Raw genomic sequence first — 27,995 nt, 5'->3', positions numbered from 1 at the left:
ACCACTAGCACAAGGCTAGGGAAGAACACTAGTAGTTGTAGATGACAAAAGTGTTGAATAAAAGCAATCGGGAGAGGTCCTTCAAGATCCACAAGCTCCAAACCTCCTAAGACACCTTCTAGCACTTTTTAGTAGCCTTAGAATGCTTGGAAGATGAATGAAAATGCATGATCTAGGGTGGGTGCGGGTGAGCCGAGAACAAGGGGGAGAAGAAGGAGGTTGATGGTGTGTGAGATATGAGGGGATGATCTTCTTTATAACATGTTAATCTTTTATCCAATGGGTCACATGTTTGCTAAGTACACAACACAATCTCTAATAAATCTTAGGAGGATCAAGTAAGATTTTGGAAGATCAAGAGAGATCTTGGTGAATCAAGGGAAGATTTTTGGTGGGGCCATTCCATGACCGTCCACTTTAAAAGGGGGGGGGGGGTAAAGTGTAAGTTTGAATGGTAAGTTAAGTAATCTAATTAGATTTCAAGAGATTTAGTTAGTGTTTAAGTATATGATGTGTTTTATAGTGTGTTAGGGTGCTTGAGGATCACAACTAGTTCAGAAACATTAAAACAATGCTTCTAGTATAATTTTGGTGTTTCGGGTAGTGTCCGGTTGTTCGGTTAGATAACGGTTCGTTAAAGTGCTAAGTTGCACCGTTTAGTGTCCTTTATGTACCCTTTTGTGACACTTTCAATTCCCGACACTTAGGAAAGCATTCAGGACTAATTAGTCATATTTTTACATGTTACTGATGTCTGTCGTTAGTGACATGCAAAAACCGAAATAAACTAGTAGCTAGAGTAAGTCGGATATCGAACCAGAGGAGGATTGTGGAAAGTGTGTAATGCTCAGTTTTAATTAACTAATGCTAAAAAGTAAAAATCAATTGTGTGTTTGATTGTTTAAGAGAATTGTCTAAGTTAACGAATAAAAACTAAGATTTAAATCAATAGAAGAAAAGATGGTTCCTCCAGATTTCAGGTTTTGTAGTTAACTTCAACTATGTGTTTAATCGTAACCTACATAGACATAGGTATTAAACTCGATTAATTAATTGTGATAACCAACGACTAAGTACTCCGGTCAATACATAACGGGAGGTTATCGAATGATTATCAATCACAATTTACAAACCCTAACCCCATGTCAAATATATCCCAATTACTAGAACTCTCGGGAACTGAATGCTTAGAAATTAAGGTTTAAATAAATGTAATTGGTTACAATCAAGAAATCAAATCAATGGTGAAAAGCATCGAATGCTTAGATCACCGAGTTATACGATTGTATCAACACATAATATTCATTAACTTACAAAAACCCTCCATCCGGAGGAAACCACAAAAAGTTTAGCCGCTCATCTCACACAAAGAATCTTCAAAAACTTGAATTGATGAAGAAATCATGGTTGATTCGATGATCGGATGAAGAATCTTGATGGAATTGGGTGAAAGAAGCCTTGAAAATTGAGTCTTGGAGTGTCCTTGATCGATTGTGTATGAATGATAATGATTCCCCCTTTTGAAAACCCTAATTTATCCTTAAAAGCCTTCAATTCACGTTTTTTTTTCTTTTCCGGGTCGTAAGCTACGAGTCTGAACTCGTAGCTTACAGTTTAAAAACTCTGCTGCACAATTAACCCACACTGTAAGCTACGAGTTGAAAACTGTAGCTTACGAGTTGAAAGTTCTGCCCAAATTCCTTCTCAAACATCACCAACTCGTAAGCTACGAGTTGTAACTCGTAAGCTACGATCGTGATCACACCTCTACATTCCTCCTTCTCACATCTTTCATCAAATGACGAATTGGCCCCTGTAGTTTGTTTCTTCATTCTTCTCACATATTAACTATATAATAATTTTCCATTAATTGCCAAATGACCCCTGAACTTTATTACTCCTTGTTTTTTTTTCATATCTAAGCTCCACACAACTTTCATAAAGTACCGCATTAGTCCCTGAACTTTGCTTTTTCACATTCCTTTCACTCGTGAGCCTTTGTATCACCCGAACAAGCTTCGACATTCATTCTTGAGCTGCAACATCCCATCCAATGCTTGTAACTTCATCTTTAACCCTCGTAAATGCACCGAATTACGTACTTTACCTGCAAAACACCAAATTCTCGTAGTCACTTCATTCCAAGCAAATAAACACATAAATACACATAAATCATTATATTTAGACCCTCTAAAGCTCGGGTTTCACCCTCTCCATCACATTCCCACACTTGCCTTTGCTTGTCCCCAAGCAAACCAACTAGAACTAGTCACCATAGCAACAACACCTCTAAACCTCTTAACCGATTCAACCTGTTCAGTCCCAAGTCATACCCATCCCATAGACTGACACAATCGAGATTGACAGTCTGACAAGTAAATGATTCAATTTCAAAACTCAAGACTTGTCTATCTAAAACTAACATGTTTACAATTAACACATGCTACACACCCCTCACAATGTACTCTCCTCTCGGGTTAATATCTGGACTAGCGTGTAATGTGCTAGTATATAAACACTCAATAAGCAAACATGAAATCCTGTAATCATAGGCTTGTATGACAATCACACCTCCACTGTATCATCTAACATGGCACACATCAAAAGGACTTTCAGGTTTTGGGCTTAGGGTAAAGGTAGGAAAATATATTTTTTTTAGGTTATGTTTCTTTTCTCGTTGACTCACAAACAATAACCAAATCGTGATAACATTATTCAAACACAACTTATACTATTGGGTTGGTTTCTACCCAAGAACATAGACGATATTCACAACACTTATATTTTTGTTCTTTTCTTTTTCCTTTTTCTTCACTTATTTTTCTATTTTTCTTTTTTTTTCTCTTTTTTTTTCATATTTTTTTTCATAGCAATATCATCACGGTCGGTTTTCACAATAGACAATGGGCGAACAAACGAAAGGTAGTTAGGCTCAACAGGGCTACTAAGGGAAATTGGTGAATAACGCAAAAGAAGCACAAACACACAAGGGTGTAACAGGAAATCCTAATGCCTTTATCATCTATGTGCACATGTCAAACCCACAGTCTTAGCATGCATCGAATCACACAAGTTCTAACACAAAATAACACGTCGCCTGTACTCAACAAATGAATTCATAATATAGTGTATCCTATCCATCTACAGGCTCAAAATCTCACCAAGAAAAGGTAAAAAGGTTGACGACATGTAGCATATGCAATTAAAACATGTTACCCCTAGATAGACATCTCTTTTCAACCATTTTCTATAAAAACACTTGTCAAACCTACTCTCATGAAACTTAAAGGGACATCCATGACAAGGGACTAATCTAGCTTACTATCGGCAAGAAGCCTATTAGTGATTGAAACTTCAGGTTTTCGTATCCAATTAGCTTGTTTAAGGCGCTGAAAAATTTTAAAATTTTAAAAATTTTCAATTTTACCAATTTTCATCGATTTCAACCACTTTCAATCGCTTCAAAGCTTTTATCCGCAAATCCTTTCCCGGGCTCCCCCATCCCCACACTTGGGATACATTGTCCCCAATGTATGGTGCTTTTAAAATATAAGCCCGGGAAAACAAACCAACAACCCTATATGAGCGGCCAACTCATAACAAAACAACCAAAACGCATCCCCTAAACAAAACAAAGGTTCACACCACCAAAAACAACAAAACACACCAAAAACAAAGTAAGATAGATAAACACATGCACCTGATCAGAAAACAAGTGAGTGTTTGTAGTGGTGTAGCTGCTGCGATCTAACCGGAACATACGCCCCTCGTAGATTCTTTGAGATCTCACCGGGGATGTTGCCAAACATCCCCACACTTGATTCATTGCATCCGTGAAGATGGAACGTAGAAACCTGTCAAAACACAAACACACCAAAGCGAAACCAAACCAAAATACAATACTCTACATCCTCGGGCTGCCTCCCGAGAGCGCTAAGTTTTAGGTCTTCAGCCAGACCGTACCTAACATTCACGGTGGTTCAGCTGCACGTTTTCTCTCCCATTTCTCTCCATACATCATCGTCCAATCTTGTGGAAGGTTCGCAGCTCCACGCCAGTTGAGTTCAACTTCAGCCTTGTTGCCCCACTCACTCCCACCATCGGGTGGTTTTCCTACAATTGCTCTTCCTCTCACAACTGTCTTGTTCACCTGCCTTCCATTATTCGTTAACTCAGACCTACAAAAATTACCTCCACTCAAACCAATCTCATTAGTAGCACCTGTGGGACTCACCTCATTCAGAAGATCATAAGCAATAGATTTTAAAAATACATTGAAATACAACTTACGATTCTTGTAACTTAAAATTACCATTCCATTCCTGCAGTCGATTTATGCATTTGCTGTATACAGAAACGGGCGACCCAAAATTACCTTCGGTTGTGCGTAGGTCGGTGCGGTTGCATAATCAACCACCATAAAATCGACCGAGTAGTAGAACTCGCCGAGCTGAATTACCACATCCTTTACAACCCCTCGAGGTTGCTTTAAACTCGCATCCGCAAACATGGCCATTTGATCAATTGCGTGTAACGGACCAAAGTCGTACTGGTCATATAGGCTACCGGGAAGAACACTCATCCCAGCTCCATAATCCAACAATGCCTTGTGGATTTTTAACTTTCCCACTCGAATCGGGACGACCGACTCTCCTGAGTCACACCCATCTCCATCCTCATTTGTGCCACTTAAACCTGCAATCACATGGGAAACAGAAGAAGTTAAAAATTTTTCATTCAAATTGATTTTAGGAACGAAAGTTACCCCGCTGACTGGTATATTCTTCCCGTGCTTGGGGTTCGTTTGAGTGTCACTGGGAAGCTTCCCGTTTTGCTGTTTCAACTCCTTCATATCGGTTGCAAGTTGGGCCATTTGTGTGGTTAATGACTGAACGGCTTTATCTCGCATCTCATCCTTTTGAGCAAGATTTTTCAATTCAAGCCTTTGATTTTGTAAATCAAGTTGAATTGCTTTCAACATTTCCATCATATCATTATTCACCTGACCATTACCTTGCTGGTAGTTCCTTTGATAACCGACGTTATTTTCCCTCTGATAGTTATTTTGATTTCGGGGCTGGTAATACTGATTGTTGCCTTGGGAACCCGAATACCTGTTCCCACTATTTTGCAGCATATTCACATCATCCTGCTTACCAATTATATTAGGGCACTGATCAGCAATGTGCCCTATATCCCCACAATGACCGCACAATGGGTATTGTCCACTAAAATCTGGTGGATTGTCCACCGCTCTCACTACCGATTGTCGTGTACTTCTAGAAGATTGAGCCTTGCGCTTTGACGCCCTTGCGGTTCTTTCCAAATATTCCCAATCATCCTCTTCGTAATTCATTCCAAAAGTACCATTGGATATTGAATTTACATCCCTAGCATCTTCATCTGTTAGGCCTTCGTGGAATGTATTAATAAGCTCCCACAAATATATCTCATGATGTGGACAATTCTTGAGCATCATTTTGAAATGATTGAACGCTTCGTGAAATAACTCACCGGGCTGTTGTCGAAACCCTCGAATATCCTTCCTTGCATTGTTAGTATGCAGATGAGTATAAAATTCGTCTAAGAATTGTTGCTGCATTTCGCCCCATGTGAAGATCGAAGCTGACGGTAGCGAATGAAACCATTGTTGTGCTTTGTCTTCAAGTGTGAATTGGAAAAGTACCAATTTCACATCATCATCTGAGAAACCTTGGCTGCTGATTGTGTTGCAACGTGCATCATATGCAGCAATGTGTAAATATGGTTCTTCATGTGCGTGACCATGAAACTTAGGCAGACTGGATATTGATTGCGTTCGAACTTCGAATGACCGCCCTCCTTGTAATTGCGGGATCACAACCGGTGATGGGTTGTTAACTATAGCAGGCCTGAAGTGGCTCTCTATGCCCCGAACTGGACCTTGATTATTTCGTCGTGGAATTCCTTCCGGTAAAATCACCGGTCGGTGTAGGTTTCGTGGCAGCGGTCTTGCCTGACCCTGCATCTGAGGTACCGGCGGTGGTAATGGAATATCCACCACCGGCCTTCTCGGAACAGGCTGCTGATTGATTGGGTCAGGTTGATTATATTGATCCTGTATCGGTTGCACATGCGGTTGTTGATATGGAACTTGTTGTTGCTGCACAACCGTTTGATAACCCAAAACATTCTGATTCCCCTGTTCTAATACTCTCGAACCCATATTCCCTTCGTAATTACCCAATTGCATTCCTTGCCGCTCACCTTGATTCCCGTAATTATCATACTCATCGTAATCATCCCCAAAATCCCTTGAACTATTCCCTTGCTCAAGTATTGAAGGTCTGAAAGAGAACCGTTGATGCTGAGCTGGTTGGTAATGGGATGGTTGTGTCGGTAAATAAATTGAAGTGGATGAGTTAACGGGTTGTGCTTGATTAGGTAGGGCGGTGCTCTGATCATCAACGATCCTCACGTATGGTGAAGAATGTTGAATGCTAGAAGTTTGGGTGTATGTTGGGTATTGGAAGGATATTGGTTGAGTTGTGAGGGGTGGCATGTTGTCTAAATTCGGGAATGGTGGTGGTGGCATAGGTGGAAGTGGAGAAGTAGCTTGGGTGGTTTGTGGTTGTTGTTCAGACGGTATAAAGGTGTTGGGTGATGGCTGTGTAGGAGTCGAGGTGAATTGAGTTTGTTCAGTTGAAGTTTCAGGTTGCTTCTCGAGGTTGCTTGAATTCTCCATTGCTTTGAGATTCGATGTTAATGCTTGCACTACTTTATTTTCTCGTTGCACAACTCGGGTGTGCCTAGCGGTTCTCTCGATTTCCGGATCAAAAACTAGTGGTGAAGTTTTTCCGGAATTTCTCGTATGATGCATACAAATATGAGATCACCTGCGCAACACAAACAAACAAAACCTCGCGTAATTCTGAACAAAACAAAACAAAACAAAAAGACACTATTTTTAGATTTTTGTATATTTTTAACTAAAACTAGAACTTAACACTAAGCACTTTGCGCACGCCTCCCCGGCAACGACGCCATTTTGATGTCTGTCGTTAGTGACATGCAAAAACCAAAATAAACTAGTAGCTAGAGTAAGTCGGATATCGAACCAGAGGAGGATTGTGGAAAGTGTGTAATGCTCAGTTTTAATTAACTAATGCTAAAAAGTAAAAATCAATTGTGTGTTTGATTGTTTAAGAGAATTGTCTAAGTTAACGAATAAAAACTAAGATTTAAATCAATAGAAGAAAAGATGGTTCCTCCAGATTTCAGGTTTTGTAGTTAACTTCAACTATGTGTTTAATCGTAACCTACATAGACATAGGTATTAAACTCGATTAATTAATTGTGATAACCAACGACTAAGTACTCCGGTCAATACATAACGGGAGGTTATCGAATGATTATCAATCACAATTTACAAACCCTAACCCCATGTCAAATATATCCCAATTACTAGAACTCTCGGGAACTGAATGCTTAGAAATTAAGGTTTAAATAAATGTAATTGGTTACAATCAAGAAATCAAATCAATGGTGAAAAGCATCGAATGCTTAGATCACCGAGTTATACGATTGTATCAACACATAATATTCATTAACTTACAAAAACCCTCCATCCGGAGGAAACCACAAAAAGTTTAGCCGCTCATCTCGCACAAAGAATCTTCAAAAACTTGAATTGATGAAGAAATCATGGTTGATTCGATGATCGGATGAAGAATCTTGATGGAATTGGGTGAAAGAAGCCTTAAAAATTGAGTCTTGGAGTGTCCTTGATCGATTGTGTATGAATGATAATGATTCCCCCTTTTGAAAACCCTAATTTATCCTTAAAAGCCTTCAATTCACGTTTTTTTTTTCTTTTCCGGGTCGTAAGCTACGAGTCTGAACTCGTAGCTTACAGTTTAAAAACTCTGCTGCACAATTAACCCAAACTGTAAGCTACGAGTTGAAAACTGTAGCTTACGAGTTGAAAGTTCTGCCCAAATTCCTTCTCAAACATCACCAACTCGTAAGCTACGAGTTGTAACTCGTAAGCTACGATCGTGATCACACCTCTACATTCCTCCTTCTCACATCTTTCATCAAATGACGAATTGGCCCCTGTAGTTTGTTTCTTCATTCTTCTCACATATTAACTATATAATAATTTTCCATTAATTGCCAAATGACCCCTGAACTTTATTACTCCTTGTTTTTTTTTTCATATCTAAGCTCCACACAACTTTCATAAAGTACCGCATTAGTCCCTGAACTTTGCTTTTTCACATTCCTTTCACTCGTGAGCCTTTGTATCACCCGAACAAGCTTCGACATTCATTCTTGAGCTGCAACATCCCATCCAATGCTTGTAACTTCATCTTTAACCCTCGTAAATGCACCGAATTACGTACTTTACCTGCAAAACACCAAATTCTCGTAGTCACTTCATTCCAAGCAAATAAACACATAAATACACATAAATCATTATATTTAGACCCTCTAAAGCTCGGGTTTCACCCTCTCCATCAGTTACTAACTTGTTATAATGCTGAATCTTGCTGAAATATATGAAATTCAGCATTTAAAGTGTGTTTCGGGTGCTTTTCAGTGCGTATTTTAGCTTCCGGAAAGTCTATATGTTAATCCTTGTATACATTCTTGGGTTTTAATGTATTTTAGACGTTGGACCTACTCCTAGGCCCCAATTCTATTGTCTGACTGTTTTCTGCAGAATTGCTGACACAATGTGTCTTACCGGTGAGTTTACTTGTCTTTCTGACGCAACGCTAATAGTAATGCATCAAGCAATATTTGAAGTATAAAACATGCATGAATTCACATGTATAGCATGAAATCAGACAATGTTGACATTTAAGCATATAATTGCATATATTAAGTAATAATTAAATTGTACGGAAATTACCGGTTTGGTGCCAGTTGTCACAGTCTCCCCCCATTAAAAGAATTTCGTCTCGAAAGTCAGGAGGAGCTAACACTCGCATGAGTTTTCTTGAACAGGTGGGGGTATTTTTCTTTAAACTGGTCTTCACGTTCCCACGTGTACTCGGGTCCGTGCTTAGAGTTCCAACGTACTTTAACAAGTTTGTCACTGCTCCTCCTTGTCTTGTTGACTTTCCAGTCTGTAACCTTAACGGGTTGTTCTGTAAATCGGAGGGTGTCGTCAATATGCACTTCATCCGCAGGGATGATCACTGTCTCTTGGGTTGGACTCTTTTTGAGGTTGGACACATGAAACATATCATGTACTCCGTTAAGTTCTTCCGGTAATTCCAACTTGCAAGCCACGGTACCAATTCTTTCCAAAATTTTGAATGGTCTGATGTATCGGGGATTCAACTTCCCATGTTTTCCGAATCTTACTACGCCCTTCCAAGGTGAGACCTTCAACAAAACTTTGTCTCCCACCTCAAACTCTAATGGTTTTCGTCTTCGATCCGCGTAGCTCTTTTGTCGATCCCGAGCCGCCTTAATGCGCTCTCGGATCTGCATGATTTTGTCGGTTGTCTCTTGAACAAGTTCAGGACCAACCATACGTTTGTCTCCAGCGGTACTTGCGGCCATATAGAGCTTCGAACGGTGCGGCTTTTATGCTTGTATGGTAACTATTATTGTAGGAAAACTCAACTAAAGGTAGGTGAGTATCCCAGCTGCCGCCTAGGTCGATAACACATGCGCGAAGCATATCTTCCAGGGATTGTATGGTTCGTTCGCTCTGGCCGTCTGTTTGCGGATAGAAGGCCGTGCTTAGATCTAGTTGAGATCCAAAGGCTTCCTGGAAGGATTGCCAGATCCTCGAGACAAAACGTCCATCTCTGTCTGAAATAATTGAGATAGGCACCCCATGACGTGCCACGATTTCTTTCAAGTACAGCTCAACAAGCTTTCCAGTGCTATCCTTCTCTCAGATCGGTAGGAAGTGCGCAGATTTCGTTAACCGATCGACTATCACCCATATCATATCGTGCCCTTTAGGGGTCCTGGGTAATTTTTTTATGAAGTCCATTGAGATTTGCTCCCACTTCCCCATGGGTATCTCGGGTTGTTGCAGTAGGCCAGACGGTTTCTGATATTCAGCCTTAACCTTAGCACAGGTTAGGCACTTTCCAACATAGACAGCAACATCGCTTTTAAGTCTCGGCCACCAATAGTATTCCTTTAAGTCTTGATATATTTTGTCCGATCCTGGATGGATCGAGTATCTCGACTTGTGAGCTTCATTAAGGATGACTTCTCGAATACCGCCATAGAGCGGAACCCAAATACGCCCCTTAAAGTATAAGGTTCCCTCTTTGTTTGGCACTAAGTTCTTCAGCATACCTCGGAGATATTCATCTCTACGATTCTCTCACATAAGGGCTTCTTGTTGTGCGTCATGAATGCGTGCAGTGAGGTTCGTCCGAATGGTCATTTACAATGCTCGAACCCTTAGGGTCTTAACCCTTTCTTTTCGACTTAGCGTGTCTACTACAACGTTTGCCTTCCCAGGATGGTACTTAATCTCCCAGTCATAATCGTTTAGCAGCCCGACCCATCGTCGCTGATGAATATTTAACTTCTTCTGATCAAATATGTGTTGTAGGCTTTTGTGATCTGTGAAGATTGTACATCGAGTACCATACAAATAGTGTCGCCAGATCTTCAAAGCGAATACCACCGCGCCGAGTTCCAAGTCGTGCGTGGTGTAATTCCTTTCATGCACCTTCAACTGTCTTGAAGCGTAAGCGATGACTTTCTGGCGTTGCATGAGCACGCAGCCCAAACCTTGACGCGAAGCGTCGCAATATACCACGAAGTCTTCAGCGCCTTCGGGTAAGGATAGTATCGGTGCATCGCATAGCTTATTTTTGAGTAGTTGGAAGGCTTCTTCCTGCTTATTACCCCAGTCGTACTTACTGTCTTTCTGCGTAAGGGTTGTCAGCGGTTGAGCTATCTTGGAGAAATTCTCGATAAATCGCCGGTAATAGCCCGCTAAGCCCAAAAATTGTCGAACTTCAGTTGGGGTTTTGGGGGCTTCCCAATTCATTATTGCTTCTATCTTGGCTAGGTCCACATGAATGCCCTTCTCGTTCACAACATGACCAAGGAACCGTACTTCGCGAATCCAGAATTCGCACTTTGAGAACTTTGCATAAAGTTTCTCTTTCTTCAATAGTTCCAAAATGGTCCTGAGTTGTTACTCGTGCTCTTCTTTCGTTCGCGAGTAAATCAGGATATCATCGATAAATACTATCACGAATTTATCGAGATATGGTTTACAAACGTGGTTCATCAGATCCATAAATACCGTTGGCGCGTTCGTCAATCCGAATGGCATCACAAGGAACTCGTAATGTCCACAATGCGTCCTAAATGCAGTCTTTGGTACGCTTTCCTCTTGTATTCTTAACTGATGGTATACAGATCAAAGGTCGATCTTGGAATAGTAGCTTGATCCTTGCAACTGATCAAATAAGTCATCAATCCTCGGTAGTGGGCTCCGATTCTTGACAGTGAGCTTGTTCAGTTCTCTATAATCGATACACATCCGCAGTGTTCCATCCTTCTTCTTCACGAACAATACTGGAGCTCCCCAAGGCGAGAAGCTTGGCCTTATGAATCCTTTATCCAACAACTCCTGGAGTTGTGTAGATAATTCTTGCATTTCGGATGGTGCAAGCCGATAGGGTGCCTTGGCTACAGGAGCGGCTCCTGGAACCAAGTCTACATGGAATTCGACTTGTCGTTGCGGAGGTAGTCCTGGCAGATCTTCGGGAAAAACATCAGGGAATTCCTTCACCACAGGAATATCTTCGAGTTTCGGCTCCTCAACCTTCTTATCTACAACATGCGCTAGGGCAACACATCCTTTCCTTAAACACTTCTGCGCCTTCATACAATTGATGATTCGCAGAGGAGCGTCTCGTTTTTCTCCATGCACGATGAGAGTTTCATCATTTGTCAGAGGGATGCGAATGATTTTCTCATTGCAAACAACTTCAGCCTTGTTCTTGGACAACCAGTCCATTCCGACCACTACATTGAAACTACCCAGTTGAAGAGGTAAGAGGTTGATGCTAAATCTTCGCTTACCAAGCTCTAATGTGCAACCCCTAACAACTTCGCCCGATTCAACAAGTTTACCATTGGCTACTTCTATGGAATAAGGAATATCTAATCTACTAGATTCTATTCCAAGCATGCGTTTAAATTCCACAGACAAGAAACTATAATCGGCACCAATGTCAAATAGTATGGATGCAAAGTGATTGTTAACGAGAAACGTACTGGTGACCACATTAGGGTCCTCGCGTGTGTTCGTTGCTCCAATCACGAATGCTCGAGCTGGAGCATTGTTCTCCCTTGGGCAATCTTTCTTGAAGTGATCCTTGCTTCCACAACCAAAGCATCCTTGGTTCTGCCCAGCTCCATTACCATTCCGGTTACCATTGCCATTGCCATTTCCACCACCGTTTCTATTACCAGCCCCGTTGCGGTTTCCATTCCCGTTTCTTCCTTTTCCCCAACAGTTCTCAGTATAGTGCCCCAGCTTTCCACACTTGTCACATTTTGGAACGCGACAAACTCCTTCATGATGACGCTTGCATTGGTTGCAGATGGGCAGAGTGCCCAGGTATCCTCTGGCAGGAACGTCATTCATGGCTGCAAGGGTTCTCGCCTCCTGTGGCGGATTGGGGTCACGCTTCTTATTTTTGGAACCCTTGTTATTGCTGCGGGTTGCTTGGTTCAGATTCGAATGCTTTCTCTTCTTGTCACCAGACGACTCAGCATGCTTCTCGGTCTTTTCAGTTGGGTTCAGCGATAACTTCTTCATACGTACATCATCTTTAGTAAGGCTGACAACCAGAGTTACAGCCTGAGTGATCGTTGTGGGTTTTGCTGCAGTCACCAAGCTGCGAAATTCCGATGCCAATCCCCAGATGTAGCACTCGATGCGCTTAAATTCTGGAGTCACCATATAGGGGATCACTCTTGACAGATCATGGAACCTTCGGGTATAACCAGTAATGTCTGCACCTTCCATGGTCAAGTGCTAGAACTCAGTCTCCAACCTTTGGAGTTCAGCACGAGAGCAATACTTCTCTCTCATTCGTTCCTTTAGTTCATCCCACGTCATGCCGTACGCGGCATCATCACCCAGAGACTGGACTTGTAAATTCCACCAAGTCAAAGCTTCATCAACAAATAACCCAGTAACAAAAGTGACTTGCTAATCTGTGGTACACTTGCTCATACGGATAGTGGAATCAGTCTTCTCCGTCCAGCGTACAAAAGCCACTGCACCTCCAGTGCCATCGTAGTTCAGCGGTTTGCAGTCGAGAAACTGCTTGAAGGTGCAGCCTTGAGTTGTATTTCCTCCAGATGAATCTCCATTCCCATTACGTCTAGCATTGCTTAGCCCTCCACTGTGCTCGGTGCGGTTCGCCTCGTACTGGGCGATAGCTGCGGAGATCCTTTCTTCTAGCAGGGAGTTCAGCTCTTCAGCAGTCCTTGGCAGTGGGGGAGGAGGAGGTTGATCAGAATCTCGATTGTTCACAGCTCTCTTGGGTGCCATGTTTTATCAGAACATAACACAACAGGGTTAGACATTTGTTTGATATCGTCATACGGGACAGTAGTAGTATATATACACAAGCATATACCCACATAAGTGACATCAAACAATTCGCCAAACATATAAATCAATTCATACAGCAACAAGCATGCATAAATGGATAAATATTGATGTGTCATAAGATATTCACCGAGTCTCTATACATATTAGGGCAACTTGTTGCATCGTTGTTTGCGAAGTAGACAAAATGCATAAGGGTTACATCACCCCATAGTACAAGTTTAATATATGTAAAGGACAAAATATCTTTCTTCACATTGGCGGTTCTTGTCTTTATCCCCTAAAACATTACTCCAAAAGTGTATTTAATAGGCTGGGGGGAGGGTGTTCATGTTTGACCTTTTCTTGTGCTGGAAGAATCTCTTATGATACGTGATAGGACTTGCTGTGGTTTCTGTGCACTGAATTCCATAATTATGTATGCATCCATAATTACGTAACTCCTTGCACAGTCCGCACAGTTCATTTCATCCTCGTATCACTTCCTTCAGATAGGCCATTGTTTTCAGACGAAGTCACGTATACCTGTGATATTCTACTTCTAGTATATGTATATATTAATTATCACAGATAATCACAAGTAATTCTTAGTCAAAGACAAGTGCTACTCCAATGCACCCTAAGTCTCGTAGTGTCTTTTCTTGACTCTTTGAAAATAGTTTCAGGTAGTGGATGTCGCGTAAAGCTTTATGCAATGAAAACTTTTTGAAAAATTGTTTTCGTGAAAGGATCCTAAAGATTGTAGTCTAGACTCGAGAAGGAATCCTGGTTCACTACAATCACAACTCTGATACCAATCTGTCACACCCCTTTCTAAGGCGAAAGCACGAGGTGTGATCTTGAAAGGTTCTCATTGCATACGAAAGGTAAACATACTACATGCTTGTAAAACAACTCCAAATGCCATTAACATAACATAAGTTAAATGTTTACATCACAAGAAAACATATTGTTTGAACGGTTTACAACTTTAATTAAAAGACCAACATCGAGAAATTGGTTCTTATATCCCTCACAGGATGAGATATAATAACCAATTCCCACAAAAACCGGCATCTGATTTTTGACACAAAATAGCGAAAAACATAGACGACATCCAAGAGCAAGAGTATGACCGCGCACACATCCACTTTAGTTGCCTGAAATACATGTGAGTTTTTGGAAAATCGTTAACATAATGTTGGTGTGAATTCATGCAATTTTTGTATTGAACGTTTGTATACTTGTATGAAAACATGGTATGCAATTTGTATGAAACAAGTATTTATGTAAATATAAGGAAATTGAGATCGCTAATGGTTTGCAAGGCCATTAACATGGGACACAACATAGGAAGCATCCAAACCATAGGCATTTTTAGCTGTCGAATCCACGACTGTCGATTCACGACTAGAGACACAAAAGCACTGCTTGGTACTAGTATCACCAAGAGTGTGGCTGCCTGAAACCCATTAGATCTAACCTTTTGTTCCGCGGTCTTAGTATATACATGATTAATGGTGCTTCTAGTACCCTATTCGTGACATGATCTAAAGTATCATTTCTTAGGTTTTGTATTCAATATACCATAACACATGTATTTTCCCCAAGTTTAGAAAGCATATAAAAGTTTAAAAGTGGGGACATGAACTCACAACTTTGCGATTCCTGCGCCTTAAACTTCACCGGGTTTGCTTATATAGCGTCGTGACCTATACGTCTTTTATTAACGTTAGTCACTAGACTTGTATCGCACAAGTACAAGTCACCATCTTTTAGGGATGTGTTCTTTGTTGTTAAAAATAATTTATATTTTTAACTATGTATCTTACTTATATTATTTTCTCAAAAATAAATATAAGTACTTTGTATTTTTCACCCGAGTTATATATTTTCGTCCAAAAAGACATTTTAAGTTCGTAACTTGTCCAGGTTACATAATCTTTTAAGAAATAGATTTTCATAAATATATGTTCTTGTATTTGTCTAAGCATGTTTTATGTGTATTTTTGTATTTCTACTCCTTGGGAGTATTTAGTGTATTTTCAAGTCCTAATACACTATTACATACAATACATATTACATACACTTAGCACAAAATTTGGTGACCAATAAAGATATATATTTTTTCTCAAAAACATACATACTTAGTATAAATTTTATCTTGAAGAAATCATCATTTCTTAACTTGGAATTTACACAAAAATTAGGGAAACCTTGGTAATTGTTTTTAGGTACCTTTTTAGGGAATAAGTTTCACCAAAAACTTATATTTTCTAAGTGTCAAAATTTTATAGAAATTTTGACATAGTTTCCCCTAAAAATGGAGGTTTCCCATGTTTTGAAAACATGTGTTTGTTTTCTTTTAAATCATCATCACTCATCAACAACACAATCAAGACTTATTATGAGCCAAAATCATGTAAATTACACTATATAATGAACTTGAAGTTTTTGTAAAAACTTGTAGTAACTCACCATGTTGTTTAGTAGGTTTAGTTACCCTTAAAAACATATTTATTTGTTTCTAAATCACATTCTTGAAAGATTTAGTCATTTACAACTTGTAAGATGATTTTTCTAAAAATATTTCTTTTGTAATTTTCTTGTTACAAACATATTTCTAGTCTGGATTTAACACTAAAAATATGATTAGTTTACTTATAAACCATGACCTTGTATATCTTATAAATAAACTTGGTTTCTTGAGAAAATTAGTTTTGTAATCATGTATTTAAAAGATTTGTATTTTATTTAAATCAATTTTACATATGAAGACAAATTTCATCATTCAAGTTCATGTAAACATAAAGCATGATGATCTTGGTCTTTCACAAGATCACCACCTTAACTTACTAGATCATGTGTTTAATCACAATTTAGTAGGTTTCTTATGATGTCTAACACCACTAACACAAATCATCAATCATCAAGGAGCAAATCAACACAATCAACATGTATTCTTATGTTATTAAGTTTATGTTAAAGTATCATGATCATTTTCTTTAGTGTTCTTCAAATTAACAATGTATATCATCTTTTAACCATTAAAATATGAAGTAATAAGAGATCATGAGGGCCTCACCACTAGCACAAGGCTAGGGAAGAACACTAGAAGTTGTAGATGACAAAAGTGTTGGATAAAAGCAATCGGGAGAGGTCCTTCAAGATCCACAAGCTCCAAACCTCCTTAGACACCTTCTAGCACCTTTTAGTAGCCTTAGAATGCTTGGAAGATGAATGAAAATGGATGATGTAGGGTGGGTGCGGGTGAGCCGAGAACAAGGGGGAGAAGAAGGAGGTTGATGGTGTGTGAGATATGAGGGGATTATCTTCTTTATTACATGTTAATCTTTTATCCAATGGGTCACATGTTTGCTAAGTACACAACACAATCTCTAATAAATCTTAGGAGGATCAAGTAAGATTTTGGAAGATCAAGAGAGATCTTGGTGAATCAAGGGAAGATTTTTGGTGGGGGCCACTCCATGACCATCCACTTTAAAATGGGGGGGGGGGGTAAAGTGTAAGTTTGAATGGTAAGTTAAGTAATCTAATTAGATTTGAAGAGATTTAGTTAGTGTTTAAGAATATGATGTGTTTTATAGTGTGTTAGGGTGTTTGAGGATCATAACTAGTTCAGAAACATTAAAACAATGCTTCTAGTATAATTTTGGTGTTTCGGGTAGTGTCCGGTTGTTCGGTTAGATACCGGTTCGTTAAAGTGCAAAGTTGCACCGTTTAGTGTCCTTTATGTACCCTTTTGTGACACTTTCAATTCCTGACACTTAGGAAAGCATTCAGGACTAATTAGTCATATTTTTACATGTTACTAACTTGTTATAATGCTGAATTTTGCTGAAATATATGAAATTCAGCATTTAAAGTGTGTTTCGGGTGCTTTTCAGTGCGTATTTTAGCTTCCGGAAAGTCTATATGTTAATCCTTGTATACATACTTGGGTTTTAATGTATTTTAGACGTTGGACCTACTCCTAGGCCCCAATTCTATTGTCTGACTACTTTCTGCAGAATTGCTGACACAATGTGTCTTACCGATGAGTTTACTAGTCTTTCTGACGTAACGCTAATAGTAATGCATCAAGCAATATTTAAAGTATAAAACGTGCATGAATTCACATGTATAGCATGAAATCAGAAAATGTTGACATTTAAGCATATAATTGCATATATTAAGTAATAATTAAATTGTTCGGAAATTACCGGTTTGGTGCCAGTTGTCACACTTGCTGCATGGACTGAACCTTGTCACGAGCCACAACTCAGGTCTGGGCCTGACTCCCTCTCTCGGGCTGTCTAAACAGCAAAAACAACAACTTTTATGTTGTTAAACATGAACATAAATGCTGACAAGGACCAAAACTGCATTTGCTGCAAACTTGCAGATCTGGGCCAATGTCTAGGCGGGCCGCGAAGCCCACTTGGGCTGTTTGCGTGGGTCGCGACCCCTGTATAGCAAACAACAGCTTGTTTTCTTGTTGTTTGTTTTATTCATTGAACCCCAAAACCATTTCCATCACTCTAGGGTCTGCCAACAGACCTTATAACTGGTATTACACCTGTTTTAATCTAGTTAACTCACCCTAACACTTGTCATGATCCTCTTCCATCTCAAAAACTATATATAAGGGTTGAAATTCATTTAAACAACTCACATATATCATTCAAGCTGCTCTTGCTCTCAATCATAGAGGATCCTGAACTTTTGGGAACCTTTTTTTGAGTTCCATTTTGTCCATTGGACCCTTTGTAAGCATCCTCTTGTGGCTAGTTAATTTAAATTGGCTTAAAAGCCGAAAAGTCAAGTGTTTACGTTAAACACTTTGACTTTTATGTAACAACTCGCACGTTCGTGCGTTGTTACTACTCGTTATACTCGTTACGCCTAGCACCAGAGATTCGGATCGTAATGTAGCTTTATCGCATACATCCCTATTTCGTAGTATTTTCGCATATTACGCATACTTTATCGCCATAACACATCGCATCACACACATTAACGCTCACGATGACGTTGAGTGAGGACCTATTCCGCCCTCCTTGATGGCCGTGAAGCGTCGCAAAGTAACGCATATTCGAAACGAAACCCGGTTATTTTATCATAACTTTGAAATATGGATATGTAGACGACCCTATGAGACTAATTATAATGAATATACGAAAATGAGGATGAAAATGTGTAACCAAACTATCGCAACGCTTAACAATCAAAACGGAACGCCAAAACTCAGCTCGCCGGAGGCGTTTGATCGAGCGGCACTTCGATCGAATGGCCGTCCGATCGGAGTGCCATCCGATCGGAAAGCCATCTGATCGGACAGCCATCCGATCGGACAACCATCCAATCGGACAGCCATATGATCGGACAGCCATCCGATCCGACTCACTACACCACCTCCTCTCCTCTCTTGCCTATAAATACCCCCACTCTCACATCAATTGCCTTGATGTGACAGCTCCCACTCGACCAGCACGCTTTTGGGCTATTTTCTCTCGATTTCTCAAGATTCTTGTAAGTTTCCAACTCAAATCTTGTACTTCGATGATCTACACGCACTTCTTCATCATTCTCTCTTCTAAATCTTAACTTTTAACCGTGAAATCAATGGATTTGAGGTGTTCTAGGGTGATGTCATCACGAAGTTCTTATGAACTTCAAGTTTTGGCCTCATTCCACCAAGAACAACTCAGATCCAAAGGATTTCCACAAGGTATAAACAACATTTTCACACAAATCTACACATAATCATGAATAAAAGGATTGAAAGATGGTTTTCCAACTTTCTTTCAACTCTTTAACACTCAATGCACTCAAAACCGATAGAATCGAAGCTTATATCGACCTTCTACTCATTCTTAGTGTCGTATTGGTTCAAGATCTGATTTCTAACAAAGAGACGACCGATTTCGGGTTAACCATGAACGGCCATCACAAATCAGTAAACCAGTCAGATTTGGGTGATTCCTGTCTGATCCGGTCCCTTGGTTCGAGATGGGGATTCTCTTGTTTAGCACGTCACAACACCGTCTCGACCAAAACCGCCAAAAATCTTCAACGTTTGTCAAGTGCCAAGGACGACTAGATTGTTTGGACGGATTGCCGTCCTATCGGACAGACAGCCATCCGAACGAACGGACTGCCATCTGATCGGATTTCACCTTGGGTCCCACACCTGACTTTAATTTCAATAATTTGGAGTACTGTTCGATCTATTGACACCTTGCTCCGTTTAACACACAATTCAACGCTCACGCTATCGATCTGTAATCAGGGTAATCTCAGACGCGCTCCCTTCAACCCAACCAAGTTGTGGTTGCTTACCGAACACCGACTCTGAGTATACTTGAACCCTTTTTATCGCATTTTGGGTGTAACATACGTTCTCATTAAATCGAACTTATCAAAATGAATTATTCAATTAAACTACTTATCACTTGCGAATGACTGTTATGCATATTTACACGTGATGCTAGTTACATATGTGATAGGACTTATACTCGCGAGGTCCCGCCTTAACTAGTATAGTACTATAGCACCCGACGGGGTCTAGTTAGGATGAATAGCAATCGCAATCGCAGCTCGAGTGACTTAGCTGGTAGTATCTGTCTTATGCATGTATGTTGAGGTATCTCGTTTATGTATTTGGTAATTCGTAGCACTTTTATCTATTTACGCTTCACTATCAAAACTTGTGTACTCACCAATACTCTTGTATTGACGTTGTTTTAACGTATGTTGCAGGTTTAGTCGCAGTCTACATCAAATCAAGCTAGGAAGTCTAGAAACTCACCTAAAATCTAGGTTGTCGGATTTGTATCGTTCGAGAGGACAAGAAATCTGTGATAACTAATGTGATTGTATTGTTTGTTAGTATGGGATAACAAATGTAATCAATAGTGTCGCTTTATAGTTGTTATGGATTCTCTTGACCAATCTAATTCACCTAGTGCCGCGCCCCGATGATTCCGCCATCGGTTGGGGTGTGACATTTTAAACGGTCGAGCCATTGTTCCCAACGAACATGGCTACGTGATCGTAATTAGGTAGGTGTTAAACCCTCAAAAGGGCACCTCCTAATTATCGCGTTTACTTAGTTAATTGTCGGGTCAAAGTAATTAAAATAAAAGTCAAACGGGTCAATTTTTAAATAAAATTCATAACTGATGATGTGGAAGATATAAAATCAGTTTTGTCACTTAAATAACTTGGTAAATATTAATTGAACATGTCTAGGCATGTTCAACCCAACAAATCTGAGTTTAGGCTCGGTTCGCAACCGAAAGTCGCAAAATCTGACTTTTGCTTTGACTTTCAGTTCTGACCCGATTTAGCTTAGTTTAGATAGGCCTTAGGGTTCCTTTGGGACCACATTAGATGTTAGTATAACCCTCTGAGATTATACTACATGGTTCCTTAGAAATCTAATTCATTTGCATGTTTCCGTTAAATGCTTAAAATGGACCATTATGCCCTTTTACCATTAAAACGAGATTTTTGAAAATGTGAGAGTACAAAAACCTTTATTACTGATATTTAAATATGTCCTAAAAATTTGACATCAGTTTATGATCTGAAATGAGAGTTATGCTCGATATCGTAAAATGGAAGCTTTTTATTAATTAAATGGCATTTTTGACATAAATCCTATTTAACCCTAATTTTTGGCACCAAACTTTCTACCCACTGTTATAATATAATATTTTGGGATTTTAGAATTTTTTGTCAAATTTTATACTGACCGTAACATAGAGTTCCAGCATAAGTTCGGTGATTGACGATAAAGCCCTTTTTGTTAATAAAATGCGTTTTACATATCATTTTGATACCAAACCTTTTTCTACTGATATCATATGATAAATAAAGTATTTTGAACACTTGAGACTGTTCAAAATCTCATATTTCCTTAAATAACCTGAATATCGTCAAATACCGACTTTTATGCGATTTAGGCGCATAATATGGTTTATACCTACTGATGATATGGATAAACTTTATACTTTAACAGTAAGTTTAAGTCATGAACTCAGATTTCCAAATTTGACCCTTAAAGCATATGTGAAATGACCAAAATGCCCCTACGGAGCATAGTTTGGCCATAAATGATAAATTTCACATATGTATGATATCTTACTGATATAAATTGTTAAAATAAATGTTTTTACTGATTATTTTAGACCAGAACCTTGGATTTTTATTTAACCTCTTTTATAAACTTTAAAATGACCAAAATACCCTTACGGGGCTTAAATTGCTTTTAAATCCGTTTTGGGCATAATGGAAGATATCCTACTGATATCATAACATATTAAAGCATATTAAATTGTGGAACTTGTACATGACTCATTTGGTTATCCGTTATGCATTTTCGCGTTCGGTACGGTTTATGTAACTAGTTTGCATAAATTAACCGAAACAGGTCAAACCTTATCATTTTTACTTCAAAATCCAGAATGTATTTAGTTTACCCATTTTATACAAGTCTTCATACTTGTTGGGTCTAAATCACATTCTAATTCGGACTTCACTTAATCTTACGTTTTGAACTGTAAACCTTCCTTTAAAACTAACCGGTCTAAGTTAAAACTTAAATAAGACCCGTTAGGAATCGAATAGGTCATTAAAACCTTCGTTCCAGATTAGGAGCCAAGTAAAAGCTACCTACCCTTGCTGATTAGAATATACAACTGAGAATAAATAACATTTTTGCTCAGGTAAATACTTTTAACTTATTTTCCGTTATACGGGCTTGGGATACGGTATTATAATAATACCGTATGGTCGGGTATTGAATGTTTAATCGATTAGTGGTTAAGGTATTGAAATAACCCGTTTTAATCTGTTTTGTTTGATGCAATGCCTTTGGGGGGTTAATGACCATGTCCTGGATATCCTCGGCTCATTTATTAAGAAATAGCCACGGCTTAAGCACGGGGTGTAGGCATACACCTGACAGTTGCGTATGTATAAACGATATTTTACTCTCTTGTGGTTATATACTTGTGGTGTGTCTATTAATCTAATCCGGCTCTTCTAACCGGGTCCCGAATAGACGACAAACATATAAATATGTATACAAAATTATTTTAAATAATTGTCCCAAGTTATAAAAGAACTTTTGTGCCTTGTGCAATTAAAATCAATTTTATGAACACTTTTGTAAGGACATTAAAAAATGTCCCTAAACAACCCATAAATAAAAACCCGGACCCTAAAAACCCTACTGTGCATGAAAAAACCAAGAAAACAAGAAAAATGAGTTTTAGGCGGGCCGCGTAAAGGATAAACATAGCCTTACGAGGGCCGCGTCAACTAGGAAATTGACCAAATAAGTGTTTAGGGTTCCAGGCGGGCCGCGTAAGCCATAAAGGGAAACTTAAGCAGGCCGCGTCAACTTATGGTTGACCGGATAAGCGTGCCCGGGCCACGTGTTGCACACGTGTCACACCTACTCGTGTCACCCCAGCCCTATACGTAGACTAGGCGGCCTCGCGGGCCGCGTAAGACTTATGTATGGGTTTTCGCGGGCTGCGTAAAACCCAAATTCAGGCTATAAATAGCCTGTGCATGGGGCTTTCATTCTGTGTCGATGAAAACTCTCAAAAACGAAGTTATACTGCTCAAAACTAAAATTTTCATATAGTGAGGTGTTGCCACGATACCGGGTATTAACTCGATTGCTGCTATGATTCAATATCCGATCGATTGAAACTATCCAACGGATGTTTAAGTGCTACCCGCATTAGGGTTATACTTTGTCATTCATCATAAATTCGATGGATGTTTAGTATGGCACTTTGTCATTCGTTGTGAGGGTTGTATCTCGTGAGTTATCGTAAATGCTGTATTAGTTACTAACCTAGTTCGTATGCATTGTGATTTAAATTAGGTTATCAAGCTTATCAGTAGGCTAAACCCTGCTCGTATAAACTTGCAATGTGAGTCATTCCCTTTTTACTAAATTTGCTTTCAAAATCATGTTTTGGTTTTAAAGTTATAACTACAGGGATTAAGTTTTTGTAATCTTCAATTACTGCCGGTATGTGGGGTTTTGTATACATTACTTGATTCCCGTCACCATTGGACAACGAGTTAGCCAATGGGTGATCTGACCATAGTCACAGATACAGTCGAGTGACAAATACCGATTTGGGGTAATTGGTTGATAGAAACATTGTAATCTCCCTTAATGCTGTGGATTATAACAATGTGTCATTTTGTGCAACTTGAATGACTCGCCAGTATTTCTTGCTGATAAAACCTTTTTAAAACATGTTTCAGATGATCTGCTGTGAATTAAGGAAAAAGTGCTGTGGAGCACTAACAAGCTTAAAGTAGTGGCTTAAGAAAATAAATAAACATGTTTTGTAAACCAGGGGTTTCTCGGTGAAATTCCCTTATTGTAAATTATGGTTTTTATACCGAATTGTGAAATAAAATAATCGGGCATTTCAAGTTTTAAAAGATCCTGTTAAAATTTCCGCTGCCAATATAAACAATACCACAGATTTCTGTCCCGCGGCTCCTGGACCGGGTCAAACCGGGTCGGGGGCCGTGACAGAAAAAGGTGGTATCAAAGTCACTGGTTTAAGCCAATTAAGTATTTAGAAATACTTAATTTATCTTATAGTCATTCTGTGATTCTGTGAAATTTTTACAAAATTTTGACTTAGGATTGTGTGCGTCTTCATGTATGCTAACAGCATGAACGAACTATCAGAAGCCCTTCATGGGGTGGTGTGGTCGTAGTGTATAATAATAGTAAAAATATAAATCCTGTAAAATAATTTAGAATAAAACTTTTGTAAGATAATCAGTGTGTACGGATGCATACTACTAAAAATATATAAAATCGGATACTCGCAAGGTCAACAGTTTTGTCTAAACATGTTTATGTAATTATGTGTTTCTCTGTTGGTCTTTTTGTGTTTTTTAACTACTTGTTAATTTACAGTATGGGTAAACAAAAGCTTTCGGACATTTATCGTCAACTAGATAGTGCCCAAAAGGATAAGGGAACCTCATCTCAATCAAATTCCTCAAGATATTCAGTAAATACTAAGGAAGGAATATTTGTTCGTAAAGCACAGTATGAGAACCCACTTACTACCAAGAAAAGAAATTGGATTATTAGAAAAAGCCACGAGAAAATAGGGACATCCAATTCAAAAGAAATGATAGTTAATAAGGAGACTCAGGAAATAGGCAAAAACCCGCCGTGGGAAGACGAATTAGACGAAAAATGGTCAGATCTCTATATGTTAGCCACTACAGCAGTGAATCTTGATCCTTAATTAAGATAAATTGCCAAACCTAGACCAACCATGGAAAGTATATAAATAAATACGAGGCAATAAGATAAATGTGGAGCATAGTCGTCATAGCCAAATTAGATAAACAGTATTTCAGTGTAAGTTGTAATAGATATATAAGGTTGTTGTGTTTGTTATTTTAAATAAAGGCTGGTTGTACAGTTTACCAAAATGTTTGTACTAAATAATAGTTTGTAGTTGATACACATTCAGATGGAACACGCTGTTAATGAACCAGTTAATGAAGTTAATTAATCGGAACACCATAACGAGGATCACTTCCTAAACCGACAAGATATAGAAAACATCGTCGCTCAAGGAATAGTTAATGCTATTCCAGTAATCGTCGCTGCGGTTAAAAGTCCTGTTGAGCCATCGCAAGCTCACCCCAGTAAACGCACGCACGACGATAATTCTAGTAATAGTATTAATGGAGGCGACAACAATAATAATGGAATTCAAGCTCCGGTATAAAAAGAATGAAAGCTGCAACACCTGGTTGCACTTATAAAGAGTTTCTTGCTTGTAAACCTGTTGAGTTCGCAGGCAATGAAGGGGCGACTACGGCACTACGGTGGTTAGAGAAAACTGAGGCAGTAATCAAAATAAGTAAATGTGCTGAGGAGGATAAAGTCATGTACGTTTCTCACCTTTTCAAGGAAGAAGCATTGGAATGGTGGAATACGGTATTGCAAGCTAAGGGAAGTGACATGGCCTATGCCATGAGTTGGGAGGAATTTAAGCGTCTGGTGGAAAGGAAATTCTGCACTGAATACGAAAAAGAGCAGATGACGAATAAGTTTCTGAGCCATTGGATGGTGGATGTTGACTGTCGAGGGTATACTGCGAAATTCTTCGAGTATGCTCGAATTGTTCCTACTCTGGCTTCGCCAGAACTGGTACTCATCTCTCGCTAAATTTGTGGTTTAATTAGCGAAATTCGTGATATTTTCAAGGCTGCAAGACCCCGCATAATCGATGATGCAGTGGAGTTAGCCAACACTCTGACTGACGGGCTAGTGCGTACGCGGGAGGAAAATAGGAAGAAGGAATTGGCTCAGAAGATTACCCAAGGATTTCGTGTGGGTAATAATAGTTATTTCAAGAAAAGAGGAACTGGACAATCTTCCATTCCGCCACTTTGCAGAAACTATAAGAAGAAGCATTTTGGAAGGTGTAACGAAACCTGCAACTTTTGCAAAGCTGTAGGACATCGTGAAGAAAATTGCCGAAAGAAAACAAAAGTCAGCTTCAACTGTGGAGAAGCTGGGCATTTCAAACCAGAATGCCCTAAATTGGTCAAACCAGCAGACAATAAGGCTAAACCTGCAGAAGGAACTACTAAGAAAAACGCAAGAGCCTTTCAATTGACCACGCAGGAAGCCGAACTGATTCCTGACGTCATAGCTGGTACGTTCTTAGTTCACAACGTCTATGCGAAAGTATTATTTGATTCTGGTGCAAACCAAAGTTTTATCAATACTTCATTCTACCAAGCTCTTAGGCTACCTTTAACCAACCTTAGACAGATTTTTACAGTCGAAACAGCAGATGGTAACACTCTTAAAATAGATAAAGTTTTACGAGAAGGAAAGATAGAACTGTTAGGCCACAAATTTGCTGCAAACCTGTTACCTATGGATTTAGCTGGATTCGATGTCGTGTTAGGAATGGATTGGTTAGTAGCCAACCATGCTCGAATTCTCTGTGATAAAAATTCCATAGAAATCCATACACCCACAAGAGAATTAGTAATGATTACGGGTGATAAGCCACATAAGCCACTGAAATTTATTTTAGTAATAAAGTTGGCCAGTTATTCTAGAAAACAAGGAATAGCCTATATGGTTTCGGTAGTTGTTAATACCAAAAGTAAGGAACTTAAGGACATTCCAGTAGTATCGGAATACCCGGATATCTTTCCAGAAGATCTACCAGGATTACCACCCGATAGAAAAGTAGAATTCAGAATTCATCTAATCCCAGGAACTATACCGATAGCCAAGGCACCGTATCGGTTGGCACCCACTGAAATGCTAGAATTAAAGAAATAGTTAGATGAATTACTAAGAAAAGGGTTTATACAACCAAGTTCCTCTCCATGGGGAGCTCCAGTGTTGTTTGTAAAGAAGAAAGACGAAACAATGAGAATGTGTATCGATTATAGGGAATTAAACAAAGTTACATTTAAGAATCGATACCCATTACCTAGGATTGATGATCTTTTTGATCAATTGCAAGGAGCTAGGTACTTTTCTAAAATAGATTTACGCTCTGGATACCATCAATTAAAGGTGCAAGAAGAAGACATACCTAAAACTGCTTTCAGAACTAGGTATGGACATTACGAGTTTACAGTCATGCCCTTCGGATTAACAAATGCCCCTGCAGCATTTATGGACATGATGAATAGGATCTGTAAACCGTATTAGGATAAATTTGTAATCGTTTTCATCGACGATATACTTATTTACTCCAAAAGTCAGAATGAACATTGTGAACATCTGCATGCACTCTTAACTTTGTTAAGAAAGGAAAAGCTTTACGCCAAATTCTCAAAGTGTGAATTTTGGCTCCAAGAAGTACAATTTTTGGGTCATGTGGTGAATCACGAAGGTATTCACGTAGACCCCTCTAAAATCGAAGCAATCACCAAATGGAAAGCCCCACAATCGGCTACGGAAGTTAGAAGTTTTCTAGGATTAGTTGGATATTATAGACGATTTATTAAAGATTTTTCTAAGATAGACGTGCCATTAACTAAGCTAACATATAAAGCCGTAAAATTTGAATGGGGACCCAGACAGGAGGATGCTTTTAGGATTTTAAAGCAAAAATTGACAAATGCCCCAATATTAGCATTGCTAGAAGGAACAGAAGATTTTGAAGTCTATTGCGATGCTTCTAAGCTAGGATTAGGATGTGTGTTAATGCAACGCAAAAAGGTAATTGCATATGCCTCAAGGCAATTGAAGAAGCATGAGGAAAACTATACGACTCACGACTTAGAATTGGGAGCGGTAATTTTTGCCCTAAAGATTTGGAGACATTATCTGTATGGAAGTAAGTTTACCGTTTAT

The sequence above is a fragment of the Helianthus annuus genome, chromosome 10 (genome assembly GCF_002127325.2).
Source record: "Helianthus annuus cultivar XRQ/B chromosome 10, HanXRQr2.0-SUNRISE, whole genome shotgun sequence".
NCBI lineage: Eukaryota > Viridiplantae > Streptophyta > Magnoliopsida > Asterales > Asteraceae > Helianthus > Helianthus annuus.
This window is presented reverse-complemented; position numbering follows the sequence as displayed.